Source organism: Notolepis coatsorum (genome assembly GCF_963971535.1).
Source record: "Notolepis coatsorum genome assembly, chromosome: 5".
Lineage (NCBI taxonomy): Eukaryota > Metazoa > Chordata > Actinopteri > Aulopiformes > Paralepididae > Notolepis > Notolepis coatsorum.
In genome coordinates, this window is record NC_140169.1 from 207,493,479 (window position 1) to 207,504,256 (window position 10,778).

General features: G+C 52.6%; 1 protein-coding gene across 1 annotated transcript in view; it reads right to left on the reverse strand.

Moving 5' to 3' along the window:
* The window catches only part of LOC311228525 (fibronectin-like), a 156,804-nt gene that overhangs the window by 35,376 nt on the left and 110,650 nt on the right, over positions 1 to 10,778 (reverse strand).

Sequence of the window (10,778 nt, forward strand, 5' to 3'; positions counted from 1 at the left end):
CCTCCATTAGTCACGCCTCTATAGGGAGGTGTAGTGGGAGGGACTTCCTCCATTAGTCACGCCTCAATAGGGAGGTGTAGTGGGAGGGACTTCCTCCATTAGTCACGCCTCAATAGGGAGGTGTAGTGGGAGGGACTTCCTCCATTAGTCCTGCCTCTATAGGGAGGTGTAGTGGGAGGGGCTTCCTCCATTAGTCACGCCTCAATAGGGAGGTGTAGTGGGAGGGACTTCCTCCATTAGTCACGCCTCTATAGGGAGGTGTAGTGGGAGGGACCTCCTCCATTAGTCACGCCTCTATAGGGAGGTGTAGTGGGAGGGACTTCCTCCATTAGTCACGCCTCAATAGGGAGGTGTAGTGGGAGGGGCTTCCTCCATTAGTCACGCCTCTATAGGGAGGTGTAGTGGGAGGGACTTCCTCCATTAGTCACGCCTCTATAGGGAGGTGTAGTGGGAGGGACTTCCTCCATTAGTCACGCCTCTATAGGGAGGTGTAGTGGGAGGGACTTCCTCCATTAGTCACGCCTCAATAGGGAGGTGTAGTGGGAGGGGCTTCCTCCATTAGTCACGCCTCAATAGGGAGGTGTAGTGGGAGGGACTTCCTCCATTAGTCATGCCTCAATAGGGAGGTGTAGTGGGAGGGACTTCCTCCATTAGTCACGCCTCAATAGGGAGGTGTAGTGGGAGGGACTTCCTCCATTAGTCACGCCTCTATAGGGAGGTGTAGTGGGAGGGACTTCCTCCATTAGTCATGCCTCAATAGGGAGGTGTAGTGGGAGGGACTTCCTCCATTAGTCACGCCTCTATAGGGAGGTGTAGTGGGAGGGGCTTCCTCCATTAGTCACGCCTCAATAGGGAGGTGTAGTGGGAGGGACTTCCTCCATTAGTCACGCCTCAATAGGGAGGTGTAGTGGGAGGGGCTTCCTCCATTAGTCACGCCTCAATAGGGAGGTGTAGTGGGAGGGACTTCCTCCATTAGTCATGCCTCAATAGGGAGGTGTAGTGGGAGGGGCTTCCTCCATTAGTCATGCCTCAATAGGGAGGTGTAGTGGGAGGGGCTTCCTCCATTAGTCATGCCTCAATAGGGAGGTGTAGTGGGAGGGGCTTCCTCCATTAGTCATGCCTCAATAGGGAGGTGTAGTGGGAGGGACTTCCTCCATTAGTCACGCCTCAATAGGGAGGTGTAGTGGGAGGGACTTCCTCCATTAGTCGCCTCTATAGGGAGGTGTAGTGGGAGGGGCTTCCTCCATTAGTCACGCCTCTATAGGGAGGTGTAGTGGGAGGGACTTCCTCCATTAGTCATGCCTCAATAGGGAGGTGTAGTGGGAGGGACTTCCTCCATTAGTCACGCCTCTATAGGGACGTGTAGTGGGAGGGACTTCCTCCATTAGTCACGCCTCTATAGGGAGGTGTAGTGGGAGGGGCTTCCTCCATTAGTCACGCCTCAATAGGGAGGTGTAGTGGGAGGGACTTCCTCCATTAGTCACGCCTCAATAGGGAGGTGTAGTGGGAGGGACTTCCTCCATTAGTCACGCCTCAATAGGGAGGTGTAGTGGGAGGGGCTTCCTCCATTAGTCATGCCTCAATAGGGAGGTGTAGTGGGAGGGACTTCCTCCATTAGTCATGCCTCAATAGGGAGGTGTAGTGGGAGGGACTTCCTCCATTAGTCACGCCTCAATAGGGAGGTGTAGTGGGAGGGGCTTCCTCCATTAGTCACGCCTCTATAGGGAGGTGTAGTGGGAGGGACTTCCTCCATTAGTCACGCCTCAATAGGGAGGTGTAGTGGGAGGGACTTCCTCCATTAGTCACGCCTCAATAGGGAGGTGTAGTGGGAGGGACTTCCTCCATTAGTCACGCCTCTATAGGGAGGTGTAGTGGGAGGGACTTCCTCCATTAGTCACGCCTCAATAGGGAGGTGTAGTGGGAGGGACTTCCTCCATTAGTCACGCCTCAATAGGGAGGTGTAGTGGGAGGGACTTCCTCCATTAGTCACGCCTCTATAGGGAGGTGTAGTGGGAGGGGCTTCCTCCATTAGTCACGCCTCTATAGGGAGGTGTAGTGGGAGGGACTTCCTCCATTAGTCATGCCTCTACAGGGAGGTGTAGTGGGAGGGACTTCCTCCATTAGTCACCTCAATAGGGAGGTGTAGTGGGAGGGACTTCCTCCATTAGTCACCTCTATAGGGAGGTGTAGTGGGAGGGACTTCCTCCATTAGTCACGCCTCTATAGGGAGGTGTAGTGGGAGGGACTTCCTCCATTAGTCACGCCTCTATAGGGAGGTGTAGTGGGAGGGACTTCCTCCATTAGTCACGCCTCTATAGGGAGGTGTAGTGGGAGGGGCTTCCTCCATTAGTCAGCCTCAATAGGGAGGTGTAGTGGGAGGGACTTCCTCCATTAGTCACGCCTCTATAGGGAGGTGTAGTGGGAGGGACTTCCTCCATTAGTCACGCCTCTATAGGGAGGTGTAGTGGGAGGGACTTCCTCCATTAGTCCTGCCTCTATAGGGAGGTGTAGTGGGAGGGACTTCCTCCATTAGTCACGCCTCAATAGGGAGGTGTAGTGGGAGGGGCTTCCTCCATTAGTCACGCCTCTATAGGGAGGTGTAGTGGGAGGGGCTTCCTCCATTAGTCACGCCTCAATAGGGAGGTGTAGTGGGAGGGGCTTCCTCCATTAGTCACGCCTCTATAGGGAGGTGTAGTGGGAGGGACTTCCTCCATTAGTCACGCCTCAATAGGGAGGTGTAGTGGGAGGGACTTCCTCCATTAGTCACGCCTCAATAGGGAGGTGTAGTGGGAGGGACTTCCTCCATTAGTCACGCCTCAATAGGGAGGTGTAGTGGGAGGGACTTCCTCCATTAGTCACGCCTCAATAGGGAGGTGTAGTGGGAGGGACTTCCTCCATTAGTCACGCCTCTATAGGGAGGTGTAGTGGGAGGGGCTTCCTCCATTAGTCACGCCTCTATAGGGAGGTGTAGTGGGAGGGACTTCCTCCATTAGTCATGCCTCTACAGGGAGGTGTAGTGGGAGGGGCTTCCTCCATTAGTCACCTCAATAGGGAGGTGTAGTGGGAGGGACTTCCTCCATTAGTCACGCCTCTATAGGGAGGTGTAGTGGGAGGGACTTCCTCCATTAGTCACGCCTCAATAGGGAGGTGTAGTGGGAGGGACTTCCTCCATTAGTCACGCCTCTATAGGGAGGTGTAGTGGGAGGGACTTCCTCCATTAGTCACCTCTATAGGGAGGTGTAGTGGGAGGGACTTCCTCCATTAGTCACGCCTCTATAGGGAGGTGTAGTGGGAGGGACTTCCTCCATTAGTCACGCCTCTATAGGGAGGTGTAGTGGGAGGGACTTCCTCCATTAGTCACGCCTCTATAGGGAGGTGTAGTGGGAGGGGCTTCCTCCATTAGTCAGCCTCAATAGGGAGGTGTAGTGGGAGGGACTTCCTCCATTAGTCACGCCTCTATAGGGAGGTGTAGTGGGAGGGACTTCCTCCATTAGTCCTGCCTCTATAGGGAGGTGTAGTGGGAGGGACTTCCTCCATTAGTCACGCCTCAATAGGGAGGTGTAGTGGGAGGGGCTTCCTCCATTAGTCACGCCTCTATAGGGAGGTGTAGTGGGAGGGGCTTCCTCCATTAGTCACGCCTCAATAGGGAGGTGTAGTGGGAGGGGCTTCCTCCATTAGTCACGCCTCTATAGGGAGGTGTAGTGGGAGGGACTTCCTCCATTAGTCACGCCTCAATAGGGAGGTGTAGTGGGAGGGGCTTCCTCCATTAGTCATGCCTCTACAGGGAGGTGTAGTGGGAGGGACTTCCTCCATTAGTCACGCCTCAATAGGGAGGTGTAGTGGGAGGGACTTCCTCCATTAGTCACGCCTCAATAGGGAGGTGTAGTGGGAGGGACTTCCTCCATTAGTCACGCCTCAACAGGGAGGTGTAGTGGGAGGGACTTCCTCCATTAGCCTCAATAGGGAGGTGTAGTGGGAGGGACTTCCTCCATTAGTCATGCCTCTATAGGGAGGTGTAGTGGGAGGGACTTCCTCCATTAGCCTCAATAGGGAGGTGTAGTGGGAGGGACTTCCTCCATTAGTCACGCCTCTATAGGGAGGTGTAGTGGGAGGGACTTCCTCCATTAGTCACGCCTCAATAGGGAGGTGTAGTGGGAGGGACTTCCTCCATTAGTCACGCCTCTATAGGGAGGTGTAGTGGGAGGGACTTCCTCCATTAGTCATGCCTCTATAGGGAGGTGTAGTGGGAGGGACTTCCTCCATTAGCCTCAATAGGGAGGTGTAGTGGGAGGGACTTCCTCCATTAGTCACGCCTCTATAGGGAGGTGTAGTGGGAGGGACTTCCTCCATTAGTCACGCCTCAATAGGGAGGTGTAGTGGGAGGGACTTCCTCCATTAGTCACGCCTCTATAGGGAGGTGTAGTGGGAGGGACTTCCTCCATTAGTCACGCCTCTATAGGGAGGTGTAGTGGGAGGGACTTCCTCCATTAGTCCTGCCTCTATAGGGAGGTGTAGTGGGAGGGACTTCCTCCATTAGTCACGCCTCAATAGGGAGGTGTAGTGGGAGGGGCTTCCTCCATTAGTCACGCCTCTATAGGGAGGTGTAGTGGGAGGGACTTCCTCCATTAGTCACGCCTCAATAGGGAGGTGTAGTGGGAGGGACTTCCTCCATTAGTCATGCCTCAATAGGGAGGTGTAGTGGGAGGGGCTTCCTCCATTAGTCATGCCTCAATAGGGAGGTGTAGTGGGAGGGGCTTCCTCCATTAGTCATGCCTCAATAGGGAGGTGTAGTGGGAGGGACTTCCTCCATTAGTCACGCCTCAATAGGGAGGTGTAGTGGGAGGGGCTTCCTCCATTAGTCACGCTGCCTCTATAGGGAGGTGTAGTGGGAGGGGCTTCCTCCATTAGTCACGCCTCAATAGGGAGGTGTAGTGGGAGGGACTTCCTCCATTAGTCACGCCTCAATAGGGAGGTGTAGTGGGAGGGGCTTCCTCCATTAGTCACGCTGCCTCTATAGGGAGGTGTAGTGGGAGGGACTTCCTCCATTAGTCACGCCTCAATAGGGAGGTGTAGTGGGAGGGACTTCCTCCATTAGTCACGCCTCAATAGGGAGGTGTAGTGGGAGGGACTTCCTCCATTAGTCACGCCTCAATAGGGAGGTGTAGTGGGAGGGACTTCCTCCATTAGTCATGCCTCAACAGGGAGGTGTAGTGGGAGGGACTTCCTCCATTAGCCTCAATAGGGAGGTGTAGTGGGAGGGGCTTCCTCCATTAGTCACGCCTCAATAGGGAGGTGTAGTGGGAGGGACTTCCTCCATTAGTGCCTCAACAGGGAGGTGTAGTGGGAGGGACTTCCTCCATTAGTCACGCCTCAACAGGGAGGTGTAGTGGGAGGGACTTCCTCCATTAGCCTCAATAGGGAGGTGTAGTGGGAGGGGCTTCCTCCATTAGTCACGCCTCTACAGGGAGGTGTAGTGGGAGGGACTTCCTCCATTAGTCATGCCTCTATAGGGAGGTGTAGTGGGAGGGACTTCCTCCATTAGTCACCTCTATAGGGAGGTGTAGTGGGAGGGACTTCCTCCATTAGTCACGCCTCTATAGGGAGGTGTAGTGGGAGGGACTTCCTCCATTAGTCACGCCTCAATAGGGAGGTGTAGTGGGAGGGACTTCCTCCATTAGTCACCTCTATAGGGAGGTGTAGTGGGAGGGACTTCCTCCATTAGTCATGCCTCTATAGGGAGGTGTAGTGGGAGGGACTTCCTCCATTAGTCACGCCTCTATAGGGAGGTGTAGTGGGAGGGACTTCCTCCATTAGTCACGCCTCTATAGGGAGGTGTAGTGGGAGGGACTTCCTCCATTAGTCATGCCTCTATAGGGAGGTCTAGTGGGAGGGACTTCCTCCATTAGTCACCTCTATAGGGAGGTGTAGTGGGAGGGACTTCCTCCATTAGTCACGCCTCTATAGGGAGGTCTAGTGGGAGGGACTTCCTCCATTAGTCACCTCAATAGGGAGGTCTAGTGGGAGGGACTTCCTCCATTAGTCACCTCAATAGGGAGGTGTAGTGGGAGGGACTTCCTCCATTAGTCACCTCTATAGGGAGGTGTAGTGGGAGGGACTTCCTCCATTAGTCACCTCTATAGGGAGGTGTAGTGGGAGGGGCTTCCTCCATTAGTCACGCCTCAATAGGGAGGTGTAGTGGGAGGGGCTTCCTCCATTAGTCACGCCTCTATAGGGAGGTGTAGTGGGAGGGACTTCCTCCATTAGTCACGCCTCAATAGGGAGGTGTAGTGGGAGGGGCTTCCTCCATTAGTCATGCCTCTACAGGGAGGTGTAGTGGGAGGGACTTCCTCCATTAGTCACGCCTCAATAGGGAGGTGTAGTGGGAGGGACTTCCTCCATTAGTCACGCCTCAATAGGGAGGTGTAGTGGGAGGGACTTCCTCCATTAGTCACGCCTCTATAGGGAGGTGTAGTGGGAGGGACTTCCTCCATTAGTCACGCCTCTATAGGGAGGTGTAGTGGGAGGGACTTCCTCCATTAGTCCTGCCTCTATAGGGAGGTGTAGTGGGAGGGACTTCCTCCATTAGTCACGCCTCAATAGGGAGGTGTAGTGGGAGGGGCTTCCTCCATTAGTCACGCCTCTATAGGGAGGTGTAGTGGGAGGGACTTCCTCCATTAGTCACGCCTCAATAGGGAGGTGTAGTGGGAGGGACTTCCTCCATTAGTCATGCCTCAATAGGGAGGTGTAGTGGGAGGGGCTTCCTCCATTAGTCATGCCTCAATAGGGAGGTGTAGTGGGAGGGGCTTCCTCCATTAGTCATGCCTCAATAGGGAGGTGTAGTGGGAGGGACTTCCTCCATTAGTCACGCCTCAATAGGGAGGTGTAGTGGGAGGGGCTTCCTCCATTAGTCACGCTGCCTCTATAGGGAGGTGTAGTGGGAGGGGCTTCCTCCATTAGTCACGCCTCAATAGGGAGGTGTAGTGGGAGGGACTTCCTCCATTAGTCACGCCTCAATAGGGAGGTGTAGTGGGAGGGACTTCCTCCATTAGTCACGCCTCAATAGGGAGGTGTAGTGGGAGGGACTTCCTCCATTAGTCACGCCTCAATAGGGAGGTGTAGTGGGAGGGACTTCCTCCATTAGTCACGCCTCAATAGGGAGGTGTAGTGGGAGGGACTTCCTCCATTAGTCACGCCTCAATAGGGAGGTGTAGTGGGAGGGACTTCCTCCATTAGTCACGCCTCAATAGGGAGGTGTAGTGGGAGGGACTTCCTCCATTAGTCACGCCTCAATAGGGAGGTGTAGTGGGAGGGGCTTCCTCCATTAGTCATGCCTCAACAGGGAGGTGTAGTGGGAGGGACTTCCTCCATTAGCCTCAATAGGGAGGTGTAGTGGGAGGGGCTTCCTCCATTAGTCACGCCTCAATAGGGAGGTGTAGTGGGAGGGACTTCCTCCATTAGTCACGCCTCTATAGGGAGGTGTAGTGGGAGGGACTTCCTCCATTAGTCACGCCTCAACAGGGAGGTGTAGTGGGAGGGACTTCCTCCATTAGTCACGCCTCAACAGGGAGGTGTAGTGGGAGGGACTTCCTCCATTAGCCTCAATAGGGAGGTGTAGTGGGAGGGACTTCCTCCATTAGTCATGCCTCTATAGGGAGGTGTAGTGGGAGGGACTTCCTCCATTAGTCACCTCTATAGGGAGGTGTAGTGGGAGGGACTTCCTCCATTAGTCACGCCTCTATAGGGAGGTGTAGTGGGAGGGACTTCCTCCATTAGTCACGCCTCTATAGGGAGGTGTAGTGGGAGGGACTTCCTCCATTAGTCACGCCTCTATAGGGAGGTGTAGTGGGAGGGACTTCCTCCATTAGTCACGCCTCTATAGGGAGGTGTAGTGGGAGGGACTTCCTCCATTAGTCACGCCTCTATAGGGAGGTGTAGTGGGAGGGACTTCCTCCATTAGTCACGCCTCTATAGGGAGGTGTAGTGGGAGGGACTTCCTCCATTAGTCACGCCTCTATAGGGAGGTGTAGTGGGAGGGACTTCCTCCATTAGTCACGCCTCAATAGGGAGGTGTAGTGGGAGGGACTTCCTCCATTAGTCACGCCTCAATAGGGAGGTGTAGTGGGAGGGGCTTCCTCCATTAGTCACGCCTCTATAGGGAGGTGTAGTGGGAGGGACTTCCTCCATTAGTCACGCCTCAATAGGGAGGTGTAGTGGGAGGGACTTCCTCCATTAGTCACGCCTCAATAGGGAGGTGTAGTGGGAGGGACTTCCTCCATTAGCCTCAATAGGGAGGTGTAGTGGGAGGGACTTCCTCCATTAGTCACGCCCCAATAGGGAGGTGTAGTGGGAGGGACTTCCTCCATTAGTCACGCCTCTATAGGGAGGTGTAGTGGGAGGGACTTCCTCCATTAGTCATGCCTCTATAGGGAGGTGTAGTGGGAGGGACTCCCTCCATTAGTCACGCCTCAATAGGGAGGTGTAGTGGGAGGGACTTCCTCCATTAGTCACGCCTCTATAGGGAGGTGTAGTGGGAGGGACTCCCTCCATTAGTCACGCCTCAATAGGGAGGTGTAGTGGGAGGGACTTCCTCCATTAGTCACGCCTCAATAGGGAGGTGTAGTGGGAGGGGCTTCCTCCATTAGTCACGCCTCAATAGGGAGGTGTAGTGGTGACGTCATCATGCCTCAATAGGGAGGTGTAGTGGTGACGTCATCATGCCTCAATAGGGAGGTGTAGTGGTGACGTCATCATGCCTCAATAGGGAGGTGTAGTGGTGACGTCATTAATGCCTCAATAGGGAGGTGTAGTGGTGACGTCATCATGCCTCAATAGGGAGGTGTAGTGGTGACGTCATCATGCCTCAATAGGGAGGTGTAGTGGTTACTTCCTCCATTAGTCACGCCTCAATAGGGAGGTGTAGTGGTGACGTCATCATGCCTCAACAGGGAGGTGTAGTGGTGACGTCATTAATGCCGTTTCCCGCACGGTCCACCCCTCTTGAAATCGCAATGTATTTCCAATGGACAAATTTCTAAATCGTCTCGTTTAAAACAAATAAAGCATGAACATTGGCATGGTGTACCTTTCTGTGTGTATTCATCCACAATCTAATAGCTCAACATAAAGAAATTAGCAATTAATCGTAAAGGTAGGAAAATAACAACGTTTATGTTTTCGTTCACTGAGGAACTACACTTCACTGACAGGCGACAGCACTGAACGACTGGAGAGAGGGCTGGTTGAACCTATTATCGCTCTGCTATAGGGGGGAAACACACTCTAGTATCGCTCTGCTATAGGGGGGAAACACACTCTAGTATCGCTCTGCTATAGGGGGGAAACACACTCTAGTATCGCTCTGCTATAGGGGGGAAACACACTCTAGTATCGCTCTGCTATAGGGGGGAAACACACTCTAGTATCGCTCTGCTATAGGGGGGAAACACACTCTAGTATCGCTCTGCTATAGGGGGGAAACACACTCTAGTATCGCTCTGCTATAGGGGGGAAACACACTCTGGTATCGCTCTGCTATAGGGGGGAAACACACTCTAGTATCGCTCTGCTATAGGGGGGAAACACACTCTGGTGTGTTTGTATTTCTTTAAACCAATCACAATCAGCCTGGGAGGCACTAAACCCAGGATGCAGCGGCGGTGCGGCGGTGAACTAGTGTTGCAGAGAGTGGAAGGGAAGGAGAATTCCCACTGAAATAGTTGGCCAATGGCAGCTTATACCCACAGTCTACATCCTGTGAGTCAGACTGTGCCTCAATAGACCTCCCACGGAAATTAATGTGTAAATTAAACTAGCTTTATCTGTCATTCACACAGGCTCTTGACCTTGAACAAGGTCTTTATTAAACTAGCTTCATCAGTGGTTCACACAGGCTCTTGACCTTGAACAAGGTCTTTATTAAACTAGCTTCATCAGTGGTTCACACAGGCTCTTGACCTTGAACAAGGTCTTTATTAAACTAGCTTCATCAGTGGTTCACACAGGCTCTTGACCTTGAACAAGGTCTTTATTAAACTAGCTTCATCAGTGGTTCACACAGGCTCTTGACCTTGAACAAGGTCTTTATTAAACTAGCTTCATCAGTGGTTCACACAGGCTCTTGACCTTGAACAAGGTCTTTATTAAACTAGCTTCATCAGTGGTTCACACAGGCTCTTGACCTTGAACAAGGTCTTTATTAAACTAGCTTCATCAGTGGTTCACACAGGCTCTTGACCTTGAACAAGGTCTTTATTAAACTAGCTTCATCAGTGGTTCACACAGGCTCTTGACCTTGAACAAGGTCTTTATTAAACTAGCTTCATCAGTGGTTCACACAGGCTCTTGACCTTGAACAAGGTCTTTATTAAACTAGCTTCATCAGTGGTTCACACAGGCTCTTGACCTTGAACAAGGTCTTTATTAAACTAGCTTCATCAGTGGTTCACACAGGCTCTTGACCTTGAACAAGGTCTTTATTAAACTAGCTTCATCAGTGGTTCACACAGGCTCTTGACCTTGCACAAATATCGATTTCTCTCTCTGTTAAGGCAGGAGATTTAAGATTTTCTAAGCAGCAGTTTAAAAAAAAAGGAAGAATCACTAGGCGAAGTTAGCTTAGCATCGCAGCTCAGGTCACCTGAGGTCCACAGTACACTCTCGTAGCGGGGGTGTAACGACAACCGGTCATTTAATGGTAGCAATGTGGCTCTTAAAAATAGGCTAGTCAGCAAAACATATACCAAATGCAACATTTAGGATACAATTACTGGTAAACAGGA